The sequence below is a fragment of the Pelmatolapia mariae genome, linkage group LG16_19 (genome assembly GCF_036321145.2).
Source record: "Pelmatolapia mariae isolate MD_Pm_ZW linkage group LG16_19, Pm_UMD_F_2, whole genome shotgun sequence".
Taxonomy (NCBI): Eukaryota; Metazoa; Chordata; class Actinopteri; order Cichliformes; family Cichlidae; genus Pelmatolapia; species Pelmatolapia mariae.
Window position 1 is genome coordinate 57,107,294 of NC_086241.1, and position 15,615 is coordinate 57,122,908.

The following is a 15,615-nucleotide window of genomic DNA, read 5'->3' on the forward strand; positions in this document are numbered from 1 at the left end:
CTTAACATAGAGTCCTTGAATACTAGGCAGTTGTAGAGGATGAGTAACTCTACTTTAAATGACTCCCACTCCTTATTGGAGGATTTCAGCTTCTTCCTTTGGGACAAAGTTTTGCGGCCCCTAAATACAGGTGAAGCTTAAAGAAACAGCTTTGTTCAAACTGCTATAAGTTGTAGCAAATGGCACACATGTTTCTTTCTGTACTCTTTTTCTAATTTTAAACTGTATTCGTTTATTTATAGGCCTTCTTATCTCTCAGATTTGCTTTTACCATATGAGCCCTCGCGGACCCTGAGGTCCTCTGGTACTGGCCTTTTGATTGTTCCTAAAGTCAGGACACATACTCACGGAGAGGCAGCTTTTCAGTGGTATGGTCCTCGTCTGTGGAACAGCCTGCCGGAGGAGCTCAGGGCCGCAGAGAACGTACATGTTTTTAAGAACAGGCTCAAGACCCACCTTTTTAATTTAGCTTTTTCCTGGCGTTTATTTATTTTATGCTTATTTATTCTATCCTGTTATTCTATTTATATTATTAATTTAGGTTTTACCTAATATTTATTGATTTTATTCTTATTCATTTTTTTATCTTCTTACTCTATTTATATTTATATTGTATCCCATTATTATTTATTTTATCTTTTTATCCTGTATATGTTCTTATTGGGTCATATCTCCAGTGTTTCCTTGGAGGGGGCTCTCTGCACTGGGCTGGTTTTAACCATGTAAAGCACTTACAAAATCATAATTAGAGATCATAAGCTGCCTTTGATTTAGACATGTCTGATATTTTGTAAAAACACAAAATAGTGTATATATATATATATATATATATGAATATTTTCAAACAATGCACAGAATGCTCTGTGAGTTCCATATGACATCACTATAATAGTGATTTACTGAGCAGCTGAGTTAGAAGTTGTCACTCACACACTGAGAAAACATTCTTCAGCAATCAGAAACTTTCTATTTCTAAACATTTTGTTCATTGTTTTTCTCAGTCATGCCTGAAAATAACGTTGTCCATTGATTTCGGGATTGCACACCGCACAGGTGGAGTTGTAAGTAACCAAACCTACTAGATCTTGATTTCTCTGGTGTTCAAATGTCAACGTTTCTGAGAGATGTGTTATATTTTGCTGCTTTGCACAGTCCACTGTTAGTCGCTGTAGACAGAGCAACTGTCAGCGCTTCACCACAGAGTCCAGGATCCTGGACTTTCACAAAGCTGAAAGCAGTAAGACAAATGTGTTCTTTCAACAGGCAGACACATTGCATATCGCACAGAGAGCCAGAAATTATGCTGTGCGATTCCCACCTTTGCCCAAGAGATGCTCAAAGTCTCCACAGAGGCGATGGAAGTTAAGCCCCTGTTTGGATAAACCTTTTTTGAATAAGGAGGACCTGTCATGGTTCTGGGTCATTTTTGACCCAGCTTTTTCTGTTACTGTTTTGGGTGGGTTTTCGAGTTGTGCTGGTTTGATTTTGTATTAAGGGTTATTCTTGGTTTTGTGCTCTTTGCATTATTTGGTGTTCTGGCCTTTAGTTTAAGTCACTGTCTTCTCTGTTTTATGTGTCATTTCTTCCTGTCTCTCTCAGTGTCAAGTTTGCGTTTTTGTAATTTGTTTCTTATTTCCTGTTTTACTTTGAAAGTTCTTGTCTCATGTCAGTGTGTTCAGTTTTACTTCTCCCCCTTCTCGTTAGCCTAATTTCTCCCAGCTGTGTCTCCCTCCTGTTGCCCATTCCCTGATTACTCCCCTGTGTATATAAGCCCTGTGTTTGTTGTGCTCTCTGTTGTGTTGTACCCTCAACATGCTGTGTGTTTCTTATGTCCATTTTTAACTGCACCTTGGTTCTAAGTCTTGTTTTGCTTTGAGTTTTACTTTATAAGAAAGTTTTTCCAGCTATAAAGCTGCATTTTCAGTTTAAGTCCTGTCTCCGAGAGTCCTGCATTTTGGGTCCTTTTTCCTGCCTGCCTGCCACACAGCCAACCATGACAGGACCTCAGAAGAAATCTTAAAATTCTTAAAAGTTTGGATGAGGATTCCTTTTGGATGGAGTTGCTTTGTGGCCGTCAGCTGGCCGTATGTTCATGTGAGGAAGATCACATGACAGACAGGAGCCCAGCAGCTTCTCTGTGTAGCCTCAGCTCTGGAGACACTCACGCACCTACTGATCTGAGGGGCATTCTTTTAATTCATAGTCCTGTTGAGATGACACCGGTCACTACAGCTCCTTCCTCTCCTCGAGCAGCTCGTCCGTCTCAATTGCCTGTTTTCTCTGCCAAACATTCAGGAGCGGGTCAGTAAATCTAAAGGCACAGAGGTGAATGGTAATGCTTTTCTTTAGTGGTTACACCTGCTGTAACTCTAGATTTTAAAATTTTACACTCTAGATTATCTATTTTAATGCTAAATTATTCTTGTTATGCATTAATTTTCTAATGTTGTTTTTTTGAAAAAAACAAAACAAAAACAGGAAGACAATTATGCATTGTCAGTTTTTGACTAAGATGTGAATTTGTAGTTATTTATTTATTTTTTGTCTAAACAGACATGAAGGTCATTCATGGAATAAGAGTCTTCACAGCAAAAGACAAACTTGGGCCTATTTTGGAAAAAACTGCAGCATTTCCAGGATGGCATTATAACCTCACCTGGACACCCAGTAACAACCAAAACCTTTGCTGCAGTAAAGCCTTTGACTCCAAAATATTTTTATGAATAGTTAATCACTGCATCATGTACAATGCTTTGAATTAGAAGAAATTACAGTTTCTTTTTACTAACCTCATTGATTATCAGACAAGAAAGCAGACAGTCAGTGCAGTCAGAATAATCCAAGAGGGCAGGGTCAAACTCCCGCCTCTAGCTACACCTGTAGAGAGCCTGTCCCACAGCTTTAGTCTGCAGTCTTCAGACGACTAGTAAGAAACGTAGCAAGGAGACATTAAATACTGCACAAACAGTGCTGCATAATGTGGCTGTGTTATTTGTGGTGTTCCTGAAGTCATGTTCAATGTTGTGTTGTGTAAATACAGGATAAAGAAAAGACAGGGGTTACAAACTATTCAGTCTCTGGCAAAGCACCACTCGGACATCCTGAAGACTAAACTGCATGAAGTGTGTCTGGTCCTCATTGAGGAGGTATTGCACACTTTATGTTTCTTATGTGTTTCATGCAGTTACTTTCCCTTCAAGTGCATACTACAGCCTCAACTGATGATCATCACTCACATTTTAGGTGAAAAACCAACGCTCAGCAGTAGCCTGTGAGGCCATACATACCATCGATGAGCTCTACATTCAGCTCCAGAAAACAATGGACCCAGAAGTTGAAACAACAGGCCGAGCTCTATTGCTGAAGCTTGCACAGACCAACAACAACTTTCTTCATCAGGAGGTCAATCTGGCGCTTGATGCCATGGTGGAAAATTGCAGCCATGGACGGATTCTGAGCGCTCTGTTTAACACAGGACTGAAGTAAGAGGAGAGAAGAGGCTGTAGTGATTTTATCAGAAGACATGAAAGAGAGATCATGTTCACTGAGTTGTGTCTAATATTGTCCTTTCTCAGCCATCGCTGTGTGGCAGTGAGGAATAGCACGGCTCAACACCTGCACCAGCTGGCTGACAAACTTGGAGCAGCCGTCATCCTGAAAGCAGGAAGCTTCACTGAACGCTTTCTAATTGCTGCCTCTAGAATGGCAGGGGATGCTGCACCTGAAGCCAGGTCGGTACTTTTAAAAGGGTTTGGAAGTGCATTACTGCGCGAGTCTTGTTTTATTTTCTGTGAGTTTACACAATCAATGAAAATTAATGAGAACTGTAATCTTCCACAGGTACCATGGACAAACAATCATCAAGAAACTGGCTCTTCACAAGGACTTTATGAATTTGTGGATGAAGATTGTCCCTGAAAAAGACAGGCGTCCTGTGGAGAAGAGCTTGAAAAAGGCTAATAATTACAGGCAGCAGGTCAGCATCCAGACTAAGCTCTCCTCTCCAGCAGGGCCTGGGATTCCCAGATGTGACAATGCATGTTCTGACGAGTACAGAGAAGAGGAGCGGCTGCTACAGTAGCAGCAGCACTCTGAGGCTAAGCTGGGAAAGTGGTTGGAGGTTCAACCATCATGACCACAGACAGTCCCAGTCGCTCTGCAGGAGTAAACTTCTCCATCTTCAGGAGTATAAACTATTTCTCTGAAGGACAATATTATTTTATTTTTAGATTTTTTTTGAATTATTACATTCTTATTATTACATTATTATTGCATTTTTAAGATCCTGAATGAACAATGGTAAATCGCTTTTTTTTTTTTTCTTTTTTTTTCTTCTTTTTTTTGTTTGTTCATCTGAATTAAAATGGCACTTTGGTTGGCACATACAGTTTTTGTTTTTGTGTCAACAAATATCAATACATTCTTAGTTCTCTTGTTTTTATTTTTGACCCATGATCTTGCATTTTTATCGTCATCATCACCTTTATTTATAAAGCACCTTAAAACAACCACAGCCAACACAAAGTGCTGTACATTGGAACTGTAAAATAAAATTACATGAGATATAAATAAAAGTTAAATAATTAATTAAATAACTAATTCAATTAAAAAGGGAAACTAAGTCTCACTGAGGTTAAAAGCGAAAAATAAAAGTTTTAAGTAGTGATTTAAAAGTGGACAGTGAAGGGGCCGCTCTAACGTGCAAGGGAAAATTATTCCATAATTTTGGAGCCACGATAGAGAAGGCCCTGTCTCGTCTGAGCTTCCTCTTGGATCTCGGTACCTCCAGGAGCAGCTGGTCAGCTGACCTGAGAGACCGACAGGGTGTGTGGGGATGAAGAAGCTCAGACAGGTAAGGCGGGGCAAGATTGTGAAAGCATTTAAAAACGAACAGAATTTTAAAATGAACTATAAAAGACACAGGCAGCCAGGACAGGGGTTATATGCTCTCTTTTATGAGTTCCTGTTAGGAGTCGTGCAGCCGCATTTTGAACCAGCTGCAGACGTTTGAGCAACGACTGACTGACCCACACATAAAGTGAGTTACAATAGTCCAAACAGGAAGAAATAAAAGCATGGATCACTGTTTCAAAGTGCTGCCTACAAAGAAAAGATTTTACTCTTGCCAGTCGCCTTAAATGATAAAAACTGGACTTCACCACTGCTCTGATTCGGTTGTCCAATTTAAAATCACTGTCCAACTTAAAACCAAGGTCAGTAACAAAAGGTTTAAAAAAGACTTCCAGGGATCCCAAATCAACAGAGGAGGACTCACAGGGACCACTGGCTCCAAACACCAACACTTCTGTTTTCTTGTCATTAAAATTTAAAAAGTTTAGAGCCAACCAAGTTTTAATGTCATCTAGACCTGTCAAGAAAGGTTTTATGGAAATGCCATCCTTCTGCTTTAGTGGCAAATAAATTTGACAGCCATCGGCATAACAATGAAATGAGATCCCATGCCTTCTAAGGATGGAACCCAGAGGCAATAGATACAGTAAAAAGGGAAGATGCCCTAAAATTGAGCCCTGTGGGACGCCGCATGACAGAGAAGCAGAGGATGATTCGGAACCGAGAAGGCTGACAGAGAAAGCTCTATTGGCCAAATAAAACCTAAACCAATTGAGTGCAGTGCCACCAATACCCACTACATTATTTAATTGAGAAATTAAAATATTGTGGTCTACTGTGTCAAAGGCAGCAGTTAGGTCAAGCAAGACAAGAACAACATGGTTACCAGAATCACATGCCAGAAGGATGTCATTAAAAACCCTTAATAATGCAGATTCTGTGCTATGAAGGGTTTTAAAACCTGATTGAAAAACCTCAAGGATGCCATTATCATCTAGAAAATATTTCAGTTGACGAAAAACAATTTTCTCTAAAACCTTGGAAAGTAAAGGCAGCTTGGAAATAGGCCTATAATTAGCTAAAACTGTGTGATCAAGGCCAGGTTTCTTAAGCAGTGGCTGCACTACTGCATGTTTGAAATTTGCAGGAACCACACCAGAAGAGAGACTGCTGTTAATAATGTCAAGGACATACTGTCCTATACTAGAAATTTCTTTAAAGAATTGTGGAGGGAAAGGATTGTGAGGGGAACCTGCGGGCCTTATATGGCAGACCACATACTCTAAAGTGGAGAGTGTCACAAGATCAAACTGAGTAAAAACAGCAGTGCAAGGGACAGAGACAGAATCAGGAGCCCTGGTGAAGACAACCTTTTCAATAAAAAAGTTCAGAAAATTATTGCAAGTATCAGGAGAAACGTCCAAACAGACATTCAGTGGCGTATTAAGAACAGTGTCAATGGTCCTAAATAACACACGTAGGTTATGACAGTTGGAAGAAATAAGATTTGCAAAATATTCCCTTTTGCCTCTTTTTTTTTGCCTCGGAATTTAAAGTCATTTTTATAACATAAAGAAATATTAAATAAATATTAAGAAAAATTATAGAAACATTTTGAAAAGAAATTAAAATGATTTAGTGTTAAACAGTTTTTTCAACACAGAAGTTGTAAAATTTTAGCTTTACTAGAAAAGAAAAGAGGTTAGATGCTTGTTCAGAGTCCAGCAGGTGTTTGTGCGGCCACTTAATGACTTTGAATCACTGTGGTGGACTTTTTGTGGAGGAACCAAACTCATCAGTCATTATAAGTACCCAAATGTATCAAGAATATAACTACAGCAACAAGACATTTACTCTCAAGTATCAGAACGTTTTTTTTAAAATATGAAAATACATTAAAATATGAAAAATGTATTTATATAAATAATGATGTCTACCAAAACTTAACACCAAAGTAAATCAACAGGTCACTGCTTTCACTTTAACATTGTGTTACATTTATGTTATTTAAAACATATTTGCAGACAAATAAGATTTTTTATTCAGTTCACAAAAGAAAATTGATGAATGTGAATAAGGCTCATAAGTACTTGACAACTGTGAGGTCACTTTTCATTTCCCTTCCATTCCTTTGTACACAGTGCAGGTTTTGCAACTTTAGAAGAACAATTGTGTATTTGGAAAACATCTTTTACCGGGTTTGTTAAATTTATTCATGAACAAAAACTTACATAAGTTACATAGTTAGATTGTATATGGTCTGTAGATTTTTATAGTTTATATATCAACACTGAAAAAATCTAAATAATAAAATACTGACATCATCACACTCTACATTAGACTGTGTTTGCTGGTAATGGTAAAAATATGTAGAGTAAAACATTTAATTCAATAATATGAAATTCTCTCAACTGGGCTACATTAACCATAATCATGTACTTAAACACAATAATCAAATATTTAAATTCCAGTAAATGCTGCATCTAAAATCCATTTATTTGATTTAATTTCTTTCATTCATTGTGTTTCTGCTTGGTGACTCTGGTTGTCTTTAGTGGACCAGTTATTCAATGTAAATCAATGCAAATAGCTGACCTGACTGGCTACCTACCTGGACTTTTTGGGAGGAGAGGTAACAACGGTAAAAACAGTAACAATAATAATATTTATATTTATAACAAGGTGCAATAATAATTAATGTGCAATAATAACAGTGTGCAATACAAATACACTTCTTCTTCTTTTTTATTACTAAGTTATTATACTGTGTTGTGTTGTTTGTGTTGTTTGTGTTGCGTTGTGATGTGTCGTATCGTGTCATGTTGTTATATGTAGTGCCGAAGTAGGACAGTTTTCCAATTTCATTGTACTATTATACTATGTATGACTGTGCAATGACAATAAAGAGTTAAAGAGTAAAGAGTTAAAGAGTATTCTCATTAGTCTCTTCATCAACAATCTGCACCTGCAGCCTTCAATCAAAGTGAACGATGTGTTTTGTAAAGCTGTAAATTACTGTGTGAACACTCCACCATCATGCCAACACAGACAGTAATAATCTGCAGCAACTCAGAAAACCCAACATGACAGACTTCAAGTCATCCTGATGAAGTTTTCTGTGTGAGTCCATTAAAAACCTTAAAATCTGAGGAGTAGTAAGGCATAACAAATAATTATTTATTTATTCATCTAATTTTGTCATCATTCATTTTATCGATTAGACTTGGAGAGGACACTGGAGTAACAAACTTGTTTTCCTTTTCCTTTCATACAATAGGTTGACACCAATCATACTCAGTCATCTGATTGTTGTGATAACCCAGAGCATCCTTGTCAATAACCTTTTCTTTCAAACTGTTTATCTAAAAGTTTTGGAGAGAGGTGGACAAACCTCTGATTCAATTCCAGTGTTTATTCTAAGCTTAACTAGCAAAGTCCTCATTTGTCTCTGCTCTCACCTTCAGCAGGGCTCTGTGCTCCCCCAGTGATGACAAACGGTCAGGACAGGAGTTCAGTGTGAGACAAGCATATGAGTTTGAAAAAAACAATGCTGTGTTGGAAACATCAACTTAGATCATAAACTTATCAATATCTGTGTTTGGTCTTTGAGATGAATTAGTAGAAATGAAATTGTTTCAACTATAGATTCAATAATTTGACAATGTTTAAGAGAAAATCAGTGTTTTTTATTCATGATTCAGATGGCAACATGCACTGAAACTGATTTTTTTTTATCACAATCAAGAAGCTTGTATGAATATAAATATAAACATTTGTGATTCATTTGTTTATAAAAACAGCAAATCTCTTTATGTGAATACAATCATTTAATGTAAAGTAAACAGAAAATTACTCGATCACAGCAGATATTTTTAAAATCCTTATTTCAAAATGCCCCAATAGACATGTAATATCTCAGTTTAATTCTGTATTTAGTGCTTGGTGAGGTTACTGTGAGCTTTGTGTTCAGTTTTCTGTGTCAGTCTCTTCCTCTTCAGCAGCTGCAGTCAGTTCCTGCTGTAACAGGTCAGTGTGTCTGCAGTCTGACTGAGGGAGGTTTTTGTACGACTAAAAATCACTGTGTGAACACTGGCCCATTATGCACACTAAAACAGTAGTAAACTGCTGCATCTTCAGCCTGAACTCCATTGATGGTCATAGAGAAGTCAGAGCTGCTTCCACTGCCACTAAATCGAGATGGTGTTCCTGACTGAAGTGTTTTTGCATATCTTATTAGGAGCTTTGGAGCCTGTCCAGATTTATGTTGATACCAGTACATGGCACCACCATTAGAATATCTGTGAACAGCTCGGCTGCTCCTACAGGTCAAAGTGACAGTGGATCCAGGAGTAGATGTCAGTAATGGAGGTTGAGTCACAGTCACCTGACCGCTGCATCCTGCAGACAAAAACAAATCATTCATTTATCAGCAGAAGTCAATGAGAGAAAAAGCAGCACATCATGTTTGAAATGTTGCTGAGTGAATGAACCTGTAAAACAGCAGCAGGTCAGCGTCCAGATGAGGATGGTGATGAGAGTCATGGTGGTTGTGCTTTCTGCTGTGTTGACTGACAGATGTGAGTCCTGCAGTGTTGAACTGACAGGACTATAAACCTTCTCAGTTCTCTGGAGGATCAGCTGATGATGCAAAGCCTCCTCTCTATGGAAATGATTTCTCTGCTCTCAGTATACAACAATACCATGCGAGAAGCAATACTTTTGATATCTAAATGAATTATTATGATATAATTATGATTCTAACAGAATCCTGCAAATATATCAGAAAAGATGAGATCAGTTTTTCTTAAAATCTGGATTAAAATTCCACATTTGTTGGTAAACATATATTTTTACTTTTTGGATCAAGCAGCAGATTTAAACCAACAGAAGAAAAATAATGTGTCACGGTTCTGGGTCATTTTAACCCAGCATTTTGATATCTTATGTTTTGGTTCGATTTTGCATTATGGGCTGTATTCTGATTCTTTATTTGTGCTTTGTTGATTATTATTATAATTCCATGTTTCAGTTTATTCTGGTTAAGGGTTTAGTTCTTAGGTTTTGTTCTTGTGCACTCATGTTTAGTGTAGGTTTAGTTCAGTGTCAAGTCTGTCGCTTTGTGAATTGTTTCTTGTTTCCTAGTTTATTTTGAAGGTCCATGTCTTATGTCAATGTTTCTAGTTTAGCTTCCTCTGTCTCCTTAGGTCTTATTTCTCCCTGCTGTGTTCCCACCTGTTCCTTGTTCCCTCATGTTCTTGTCTGTTTATTTTATAGTGTGTGTCCTCCAGTGTTCAAGGTCACATAGTCCCTCATTGCTGTGTGTTACTCTCCCGGTGTTTCCTCCTGAAGTTAGATCTCCCAGTATAGTTTTTTGTATGCTTTGTATGCTGCCAGCAAATAAAGCTGTGGTTTTTTGAGTTTAAGTTACTGCCTCCGCCCTGCGTTTGGGTCCTTTCCTGCCTGCCTTCACAGAGCACATTCACCGTGACATGATGAAAATGATCATAAAAAATAGAGCTACATGTATTTGATAGCAAGTGCTTTTTACCTTGTAAACTGTGAAGTTTACTGGGGAAAACTTAATTTTCAGTGGTTAGATGCTTGATCAGAGTGTGGGAGGTTTTTGTACGGCCACTTAATGAGTTTGTCTGACTGTGGTGGACTTTTGGTGGAGGAACCAAACTCATCATTCACTGTAAGTATCTAAATCGCCTCATTACCACAAAATATTATTACTATTTGAAATATGTCATCAGAATGTATTTAAACAAGATTTTATTCATACATAATACATACACACATCACACATACATAATGTGTATATTTGGGTTTGGTCATAGTGGCTGATGCTGAAAACTTAGTATCAGTAGATTTTAAATATATAATACAATATCACAACTGAATGTTTATAAAATATCGAAAATTTTAGTCATATTTTGAATTTATCTATTTTTATTATTTTTTTTTGTATTCATCTGTGAATAAATATTTGTTCACAAAATCTGAGGCTGAAAATAGCCCGAGGAATCTTTGATTTTATTTATTTATACAAACAGTTAGCTGGATAAAAATGTTTTACATTCTTACCTTAAAAAATGAAAGAGTTTTATTTAGATGCAATTTAATGGTTCCATCGCTGAGTTAAGGTTCAGTACTTTGAGGTAGTAAAATGGAAGTGAAACAAACAGATGGCAGTCTGTACAGACGGTTTGTTTTTTCAGATGAGAAAATAAATGTAGGAACTAGATGCTGTACAATATAATTGTAGAAAAGATGCTTAACATAGGGGAAAATTCAAGCTTTAAATGTGAAATTACAACTTTGTCATTACTTGAAATATTCAATTAACATAGAGGAACGTATGTAAAGATGAAACCGACAGAGAGATTAACATGCAAACAGCTAATGACTTCCTCTCAGAGCAAAATGCTTACACTTTACACAGGCCAGCTAGATTATGCTTTCAGAGAAACAGAGTGTTTCTCCCCAGACCACTAAATCAGTTTCAAGTGGACCTATGCGACATGCAAGCCTTATCCATTCATAACGATGGGTTTAAATATCTACTGACAGTTACTGGTGTTTTCTCTAAAAAAGCTTATGTCGCTATCTGTTTTAAAAGATAGCGAAATTCCTGAAAAGTTACAAACAGATAGAGTTCTTTAATGTTTCTTTTCACTCTTTAATGAAAATGTATGGTATAAACCACTTTGCTACAGGAAGTGACCTTAAAGCTTCAGTGTGTGAAAGTTTTAATAGAACTCTTAAAAGTAAAATGCATAGATATTTCACAGTTCAAAATACTCTGAGATATGTGGATATCTTGCAAGATTTTTTATACAGTTATAACAATAGTTATCATAGATGGTTAAAAATGTCTCCTAATGAAGTAAGGTCAGACAACACCCCACAAGTATTTCAAAACTTAAATGGCACCTTTCCTATTTGATCCGGAAATAAGATGATGAAATTTAAAAAGGGTGATCCAGTGAGATTGTCTAAAGTGAGAGATGTGTTTGATAAATGCTATGAACAGACTTTCACGGATGAAATATTTACTATAGATGAATGCGTACCAAGGGATCCTCTGGTGTATAAAATCAAAGACTTGGATGGGGAGCCAACTACCAGGAGTTTTTATGAGCAAGAGTGAGGAAGCGTGAAGCAAGTGAAGATGGTGGAGGGCAAGCTGAATCAAAAATTTGAATTCATGGCAGGTGGAATATATCGTCTGAGAATTGTTCCTCCTCTTGCCTATAAGTTGTGTGTGATGCCAGGAGTCTGGCTCAGGTTTGAGCAGAAATGTGCACCATACCACACTGATATAAAGGCTGGTGTCTACCATTTGTCTACATCATAACATCTCAGCTGGTAGGTGACAGCTATGTGCCTCTTTTACGCACAGTTGAAATAGAAGGAGGCTACAGAGATATTATTATGCTTAGTTTTAACAAGCCAGCTTACATTCCTGTGGCCCGAAACCATATCAAAAATGTTCATATTGAAATCAAGATGGATCAGAACGAGACAGCGAATTTTACCTACCATAAAATGATAGTGAAGCTACATTTCCGGCTAGTAAAAAGAGCTATAAACCATTTGGAAGATGGACAACGCTAGGTTTATTCCATATTATCAGTCACAGGCTGGAAATGCGTTGTTGGGTTTTTCGGGCGCTCCGGTAATTTATGGTTGCTGTTTAGCATGTATTTTCTCAAAATTGTTCAGATTTGTTGCACCTTTTTAAAAATTAGGCATCAGTGTCGCAAAACCACACATAAAGGCGGTGGTGAAGAACATAGCCTCAGACGTTCTGACTAAAGCCGTCAGTAAATTCAGTCATCCGGACACAGAAGGCCAAGAGGGCTCTGGGTTAAGCATAATCTCATGTCGCCCTTTAAAACTCCCACCGGGTCAAAGACTGACACGGATTTTAAAAACCTCAAAAGAGTCGGCAGGCCTTCAGCACAGAAGTCTAACTAAGATATTTTCTAACTAAGAAAAAAAATATGGCTGCACTACTTGAGAGGTCTAGTGAGTGTACGCTTAGCGAGTTGGATCTCTTTACAGCCCCCCTGACCCAGTTTTCAATTGAAGACAAATCTTATACAGAGATTCTACATATTTCAGCAATGACAGACAGAAGACCCCTGGAATTTCACGTGCCAGGAATTGGATCACATTACCTGGATTTAAATGACAAACTACTGAGTTTAAGACTGAAAATAACGAATGGTGATGGTTCTGATCTGGCCCCTGATCCCCTGGTTGCTTTTATCAATTATCCTTTAAAGACAATTTTCTCAGAGTGTGACTTGTTCATAGGGGCTCATATGATTGTTGGGTTTTTCCCTTTATGTATTATTGTAGGATGTACCTTACAATTTAAAGATGAGGACAGTCTGTCCCTCATCATCACAAAATGTCAGTGCTATGTCAGGGCACACCGTTTGACCATTAATTTTCATCACTTGGTCAAAGGCTGCAGTGGAAAAACTTCAGTACATGAATCGCTGGCTGCTTCTTCCTCCATTCAGTGTCAGATAATGTTTCATCACTGCTGAATACAGCACAGACATCACATGTCCATATCAGTTTGCCTCATTGACTTACTAAAAGTAGGCTAATCTGTTCACAGAATTAAGGGATGCACCAGAAAGTAGTTAACTGCAGCCCTAAGTCTATGCATTTTGCCCTTATATTTAATTTCCATTGGCACTAAGGAATATTTATGAATGTCCCAATGCACGCATCTAACTCCTAACCACTCTGCTTCCAAGAATGCCCCCAGATGAACCAAGGCTTGGTGGACCAGGGTCTGCATGCATGCCAAGTCCACCATAACTGGCATACACCCCCTTGGCACATTACAGAAACACTGTACATCTCTCCTGGATCTTGGAAGGTGTTGGAGATCCCATCTCCATCAGCAGACACTGCCAGCAGAATTGTCCTGGCAAATGTAAATCCACTAAAATTATTCATGTTGACAGTAATGACTCCTGGTTATGTCAATCTGAGGTCACTAAAGTTAATATTGAATCGGTTTTTAACTTTACCAAAACAATTTCAGACTCTGTAGTTTTCTCTGGTCCCCCCCCCCCCCCCCCCCCCCCCCCAATCAGCCCAGGAGTAACATGCTTAGTGGCATGTTGTCCTTAAATTGCTGGCTGTCTGAGTGGTGACCAAAAAATTCTATGGGCTTAGATAATAGATAATTGGGAAACTTTCTGGAGGAAACCTGGTCTTGTTAGGAGAGGTGACATCCATCCCACTTTGGATGGAGCAGCTCTCATTTCTAGAAATCTGCCCAAATGCATTAAACCCCACAAAACGTGACTATCCAGAGTTGGAACCAGGAAGCAGAGTTGCAGTCTTACACGCCACTTCTCTCTTCCTGTTATCTCTTGAAACCCCCATCCCCTTAGAGACTGTGTCTGGTCCCAAAAAAATAAACTAAAAATCTGCAAAAAATGACTTAAACATAAAAAATAACAAAGAAAGAACAATACAGTATCCACATTTGCACCAAAGAGTAAGACAGTGAAATGTGGATTATTAAACATTGGGTCTCTCCTTTCCAAGTCTCTGTTATTACATGAATTAGTAATTAAACAACAAATCGATTTACTCTGCTTTACAGAAACCTGGTTACAGCAGGATGGCTTAAATGAATCAACACCCCCAAGTCATACTAAAATTCAGAATCCTCTAAGCACAGGCCGAGGGGGTGTGTGGCAGCAATTTTCCACACCAGCATTATTAATCAACTAAAGACCCAGGCAGCCTAATGCTTAGCCTTGTCCACCCTAGCTAGAAAATCTATTATCATGTCTATTATCTTGTTAATAATTTTACTTCTTTACTGCATATGACTCTGGATACTGCTCCTCTGTAAAAGAGAGCCTCAAATCAGAAGTACTTGACTCCCTGGTGTAACTCTCAAACGTGCACCTTAAAGCAGATAACTCTGCTGGAGAGGAAATGGCATCACAAATTTAGAAGATGATCATTTAGCCTGGAGAAAAAGCTTGCTGCTTTATAAGAAAGCCCTCTGTGAAGCTAGAACATATTACTATTCATCATTGACTAAAGAAATAAGAAGAACCCTAGGTTTCTCTTCAGCACTGTAGCAAGAATGACAAAAACATTGTTTGATGTAAACTAGTAATGACTTCATGAATTTCTTTACAAATAAAATTTTAATCATCAGAGGAAAAAACACTCATAAGCATCTCACAGATGTAACATTATATACAGCTAATTTCAGTACCACTAACAATTATTTGGAGTCTTTTTCTCTAATCGATCTTACAGAGTTAACTTCAGTAATTACTTCCTCCAAACCATCAACGTATCTTTTAGATCCCATTCATATAAGACTGCTCAAAGAAGTCCTGCCTTTATTCTTTCTTTATTAATGCTTTATTCTTAAATATGATCAACCTATCTATAATAACTGGCTATTTGACACTGGCCTTCTACCTGGCAGTAGTTAAACCATTACTTAAAATGCCATCTCTTGACCCAGCTTTCTTAGCTAATTACAGGCCATCTCCAACTTCCTTTTATATTCAAAAATCTTGAAAAGCTGTTTTGTAAAACAGATAACTAATCATCTGCAGAGAAATGGCTTATTTGAGGAGTTTTATTCAGGTTTCAGAGCTCATTGCATTACAGAAACAGCTTTAGTGAAGGTTACAAATGATCATCTTATTGTGAAAAGAGGCCGAAGGCCTGTGCAGAACTGGACTCGAGTGCAGA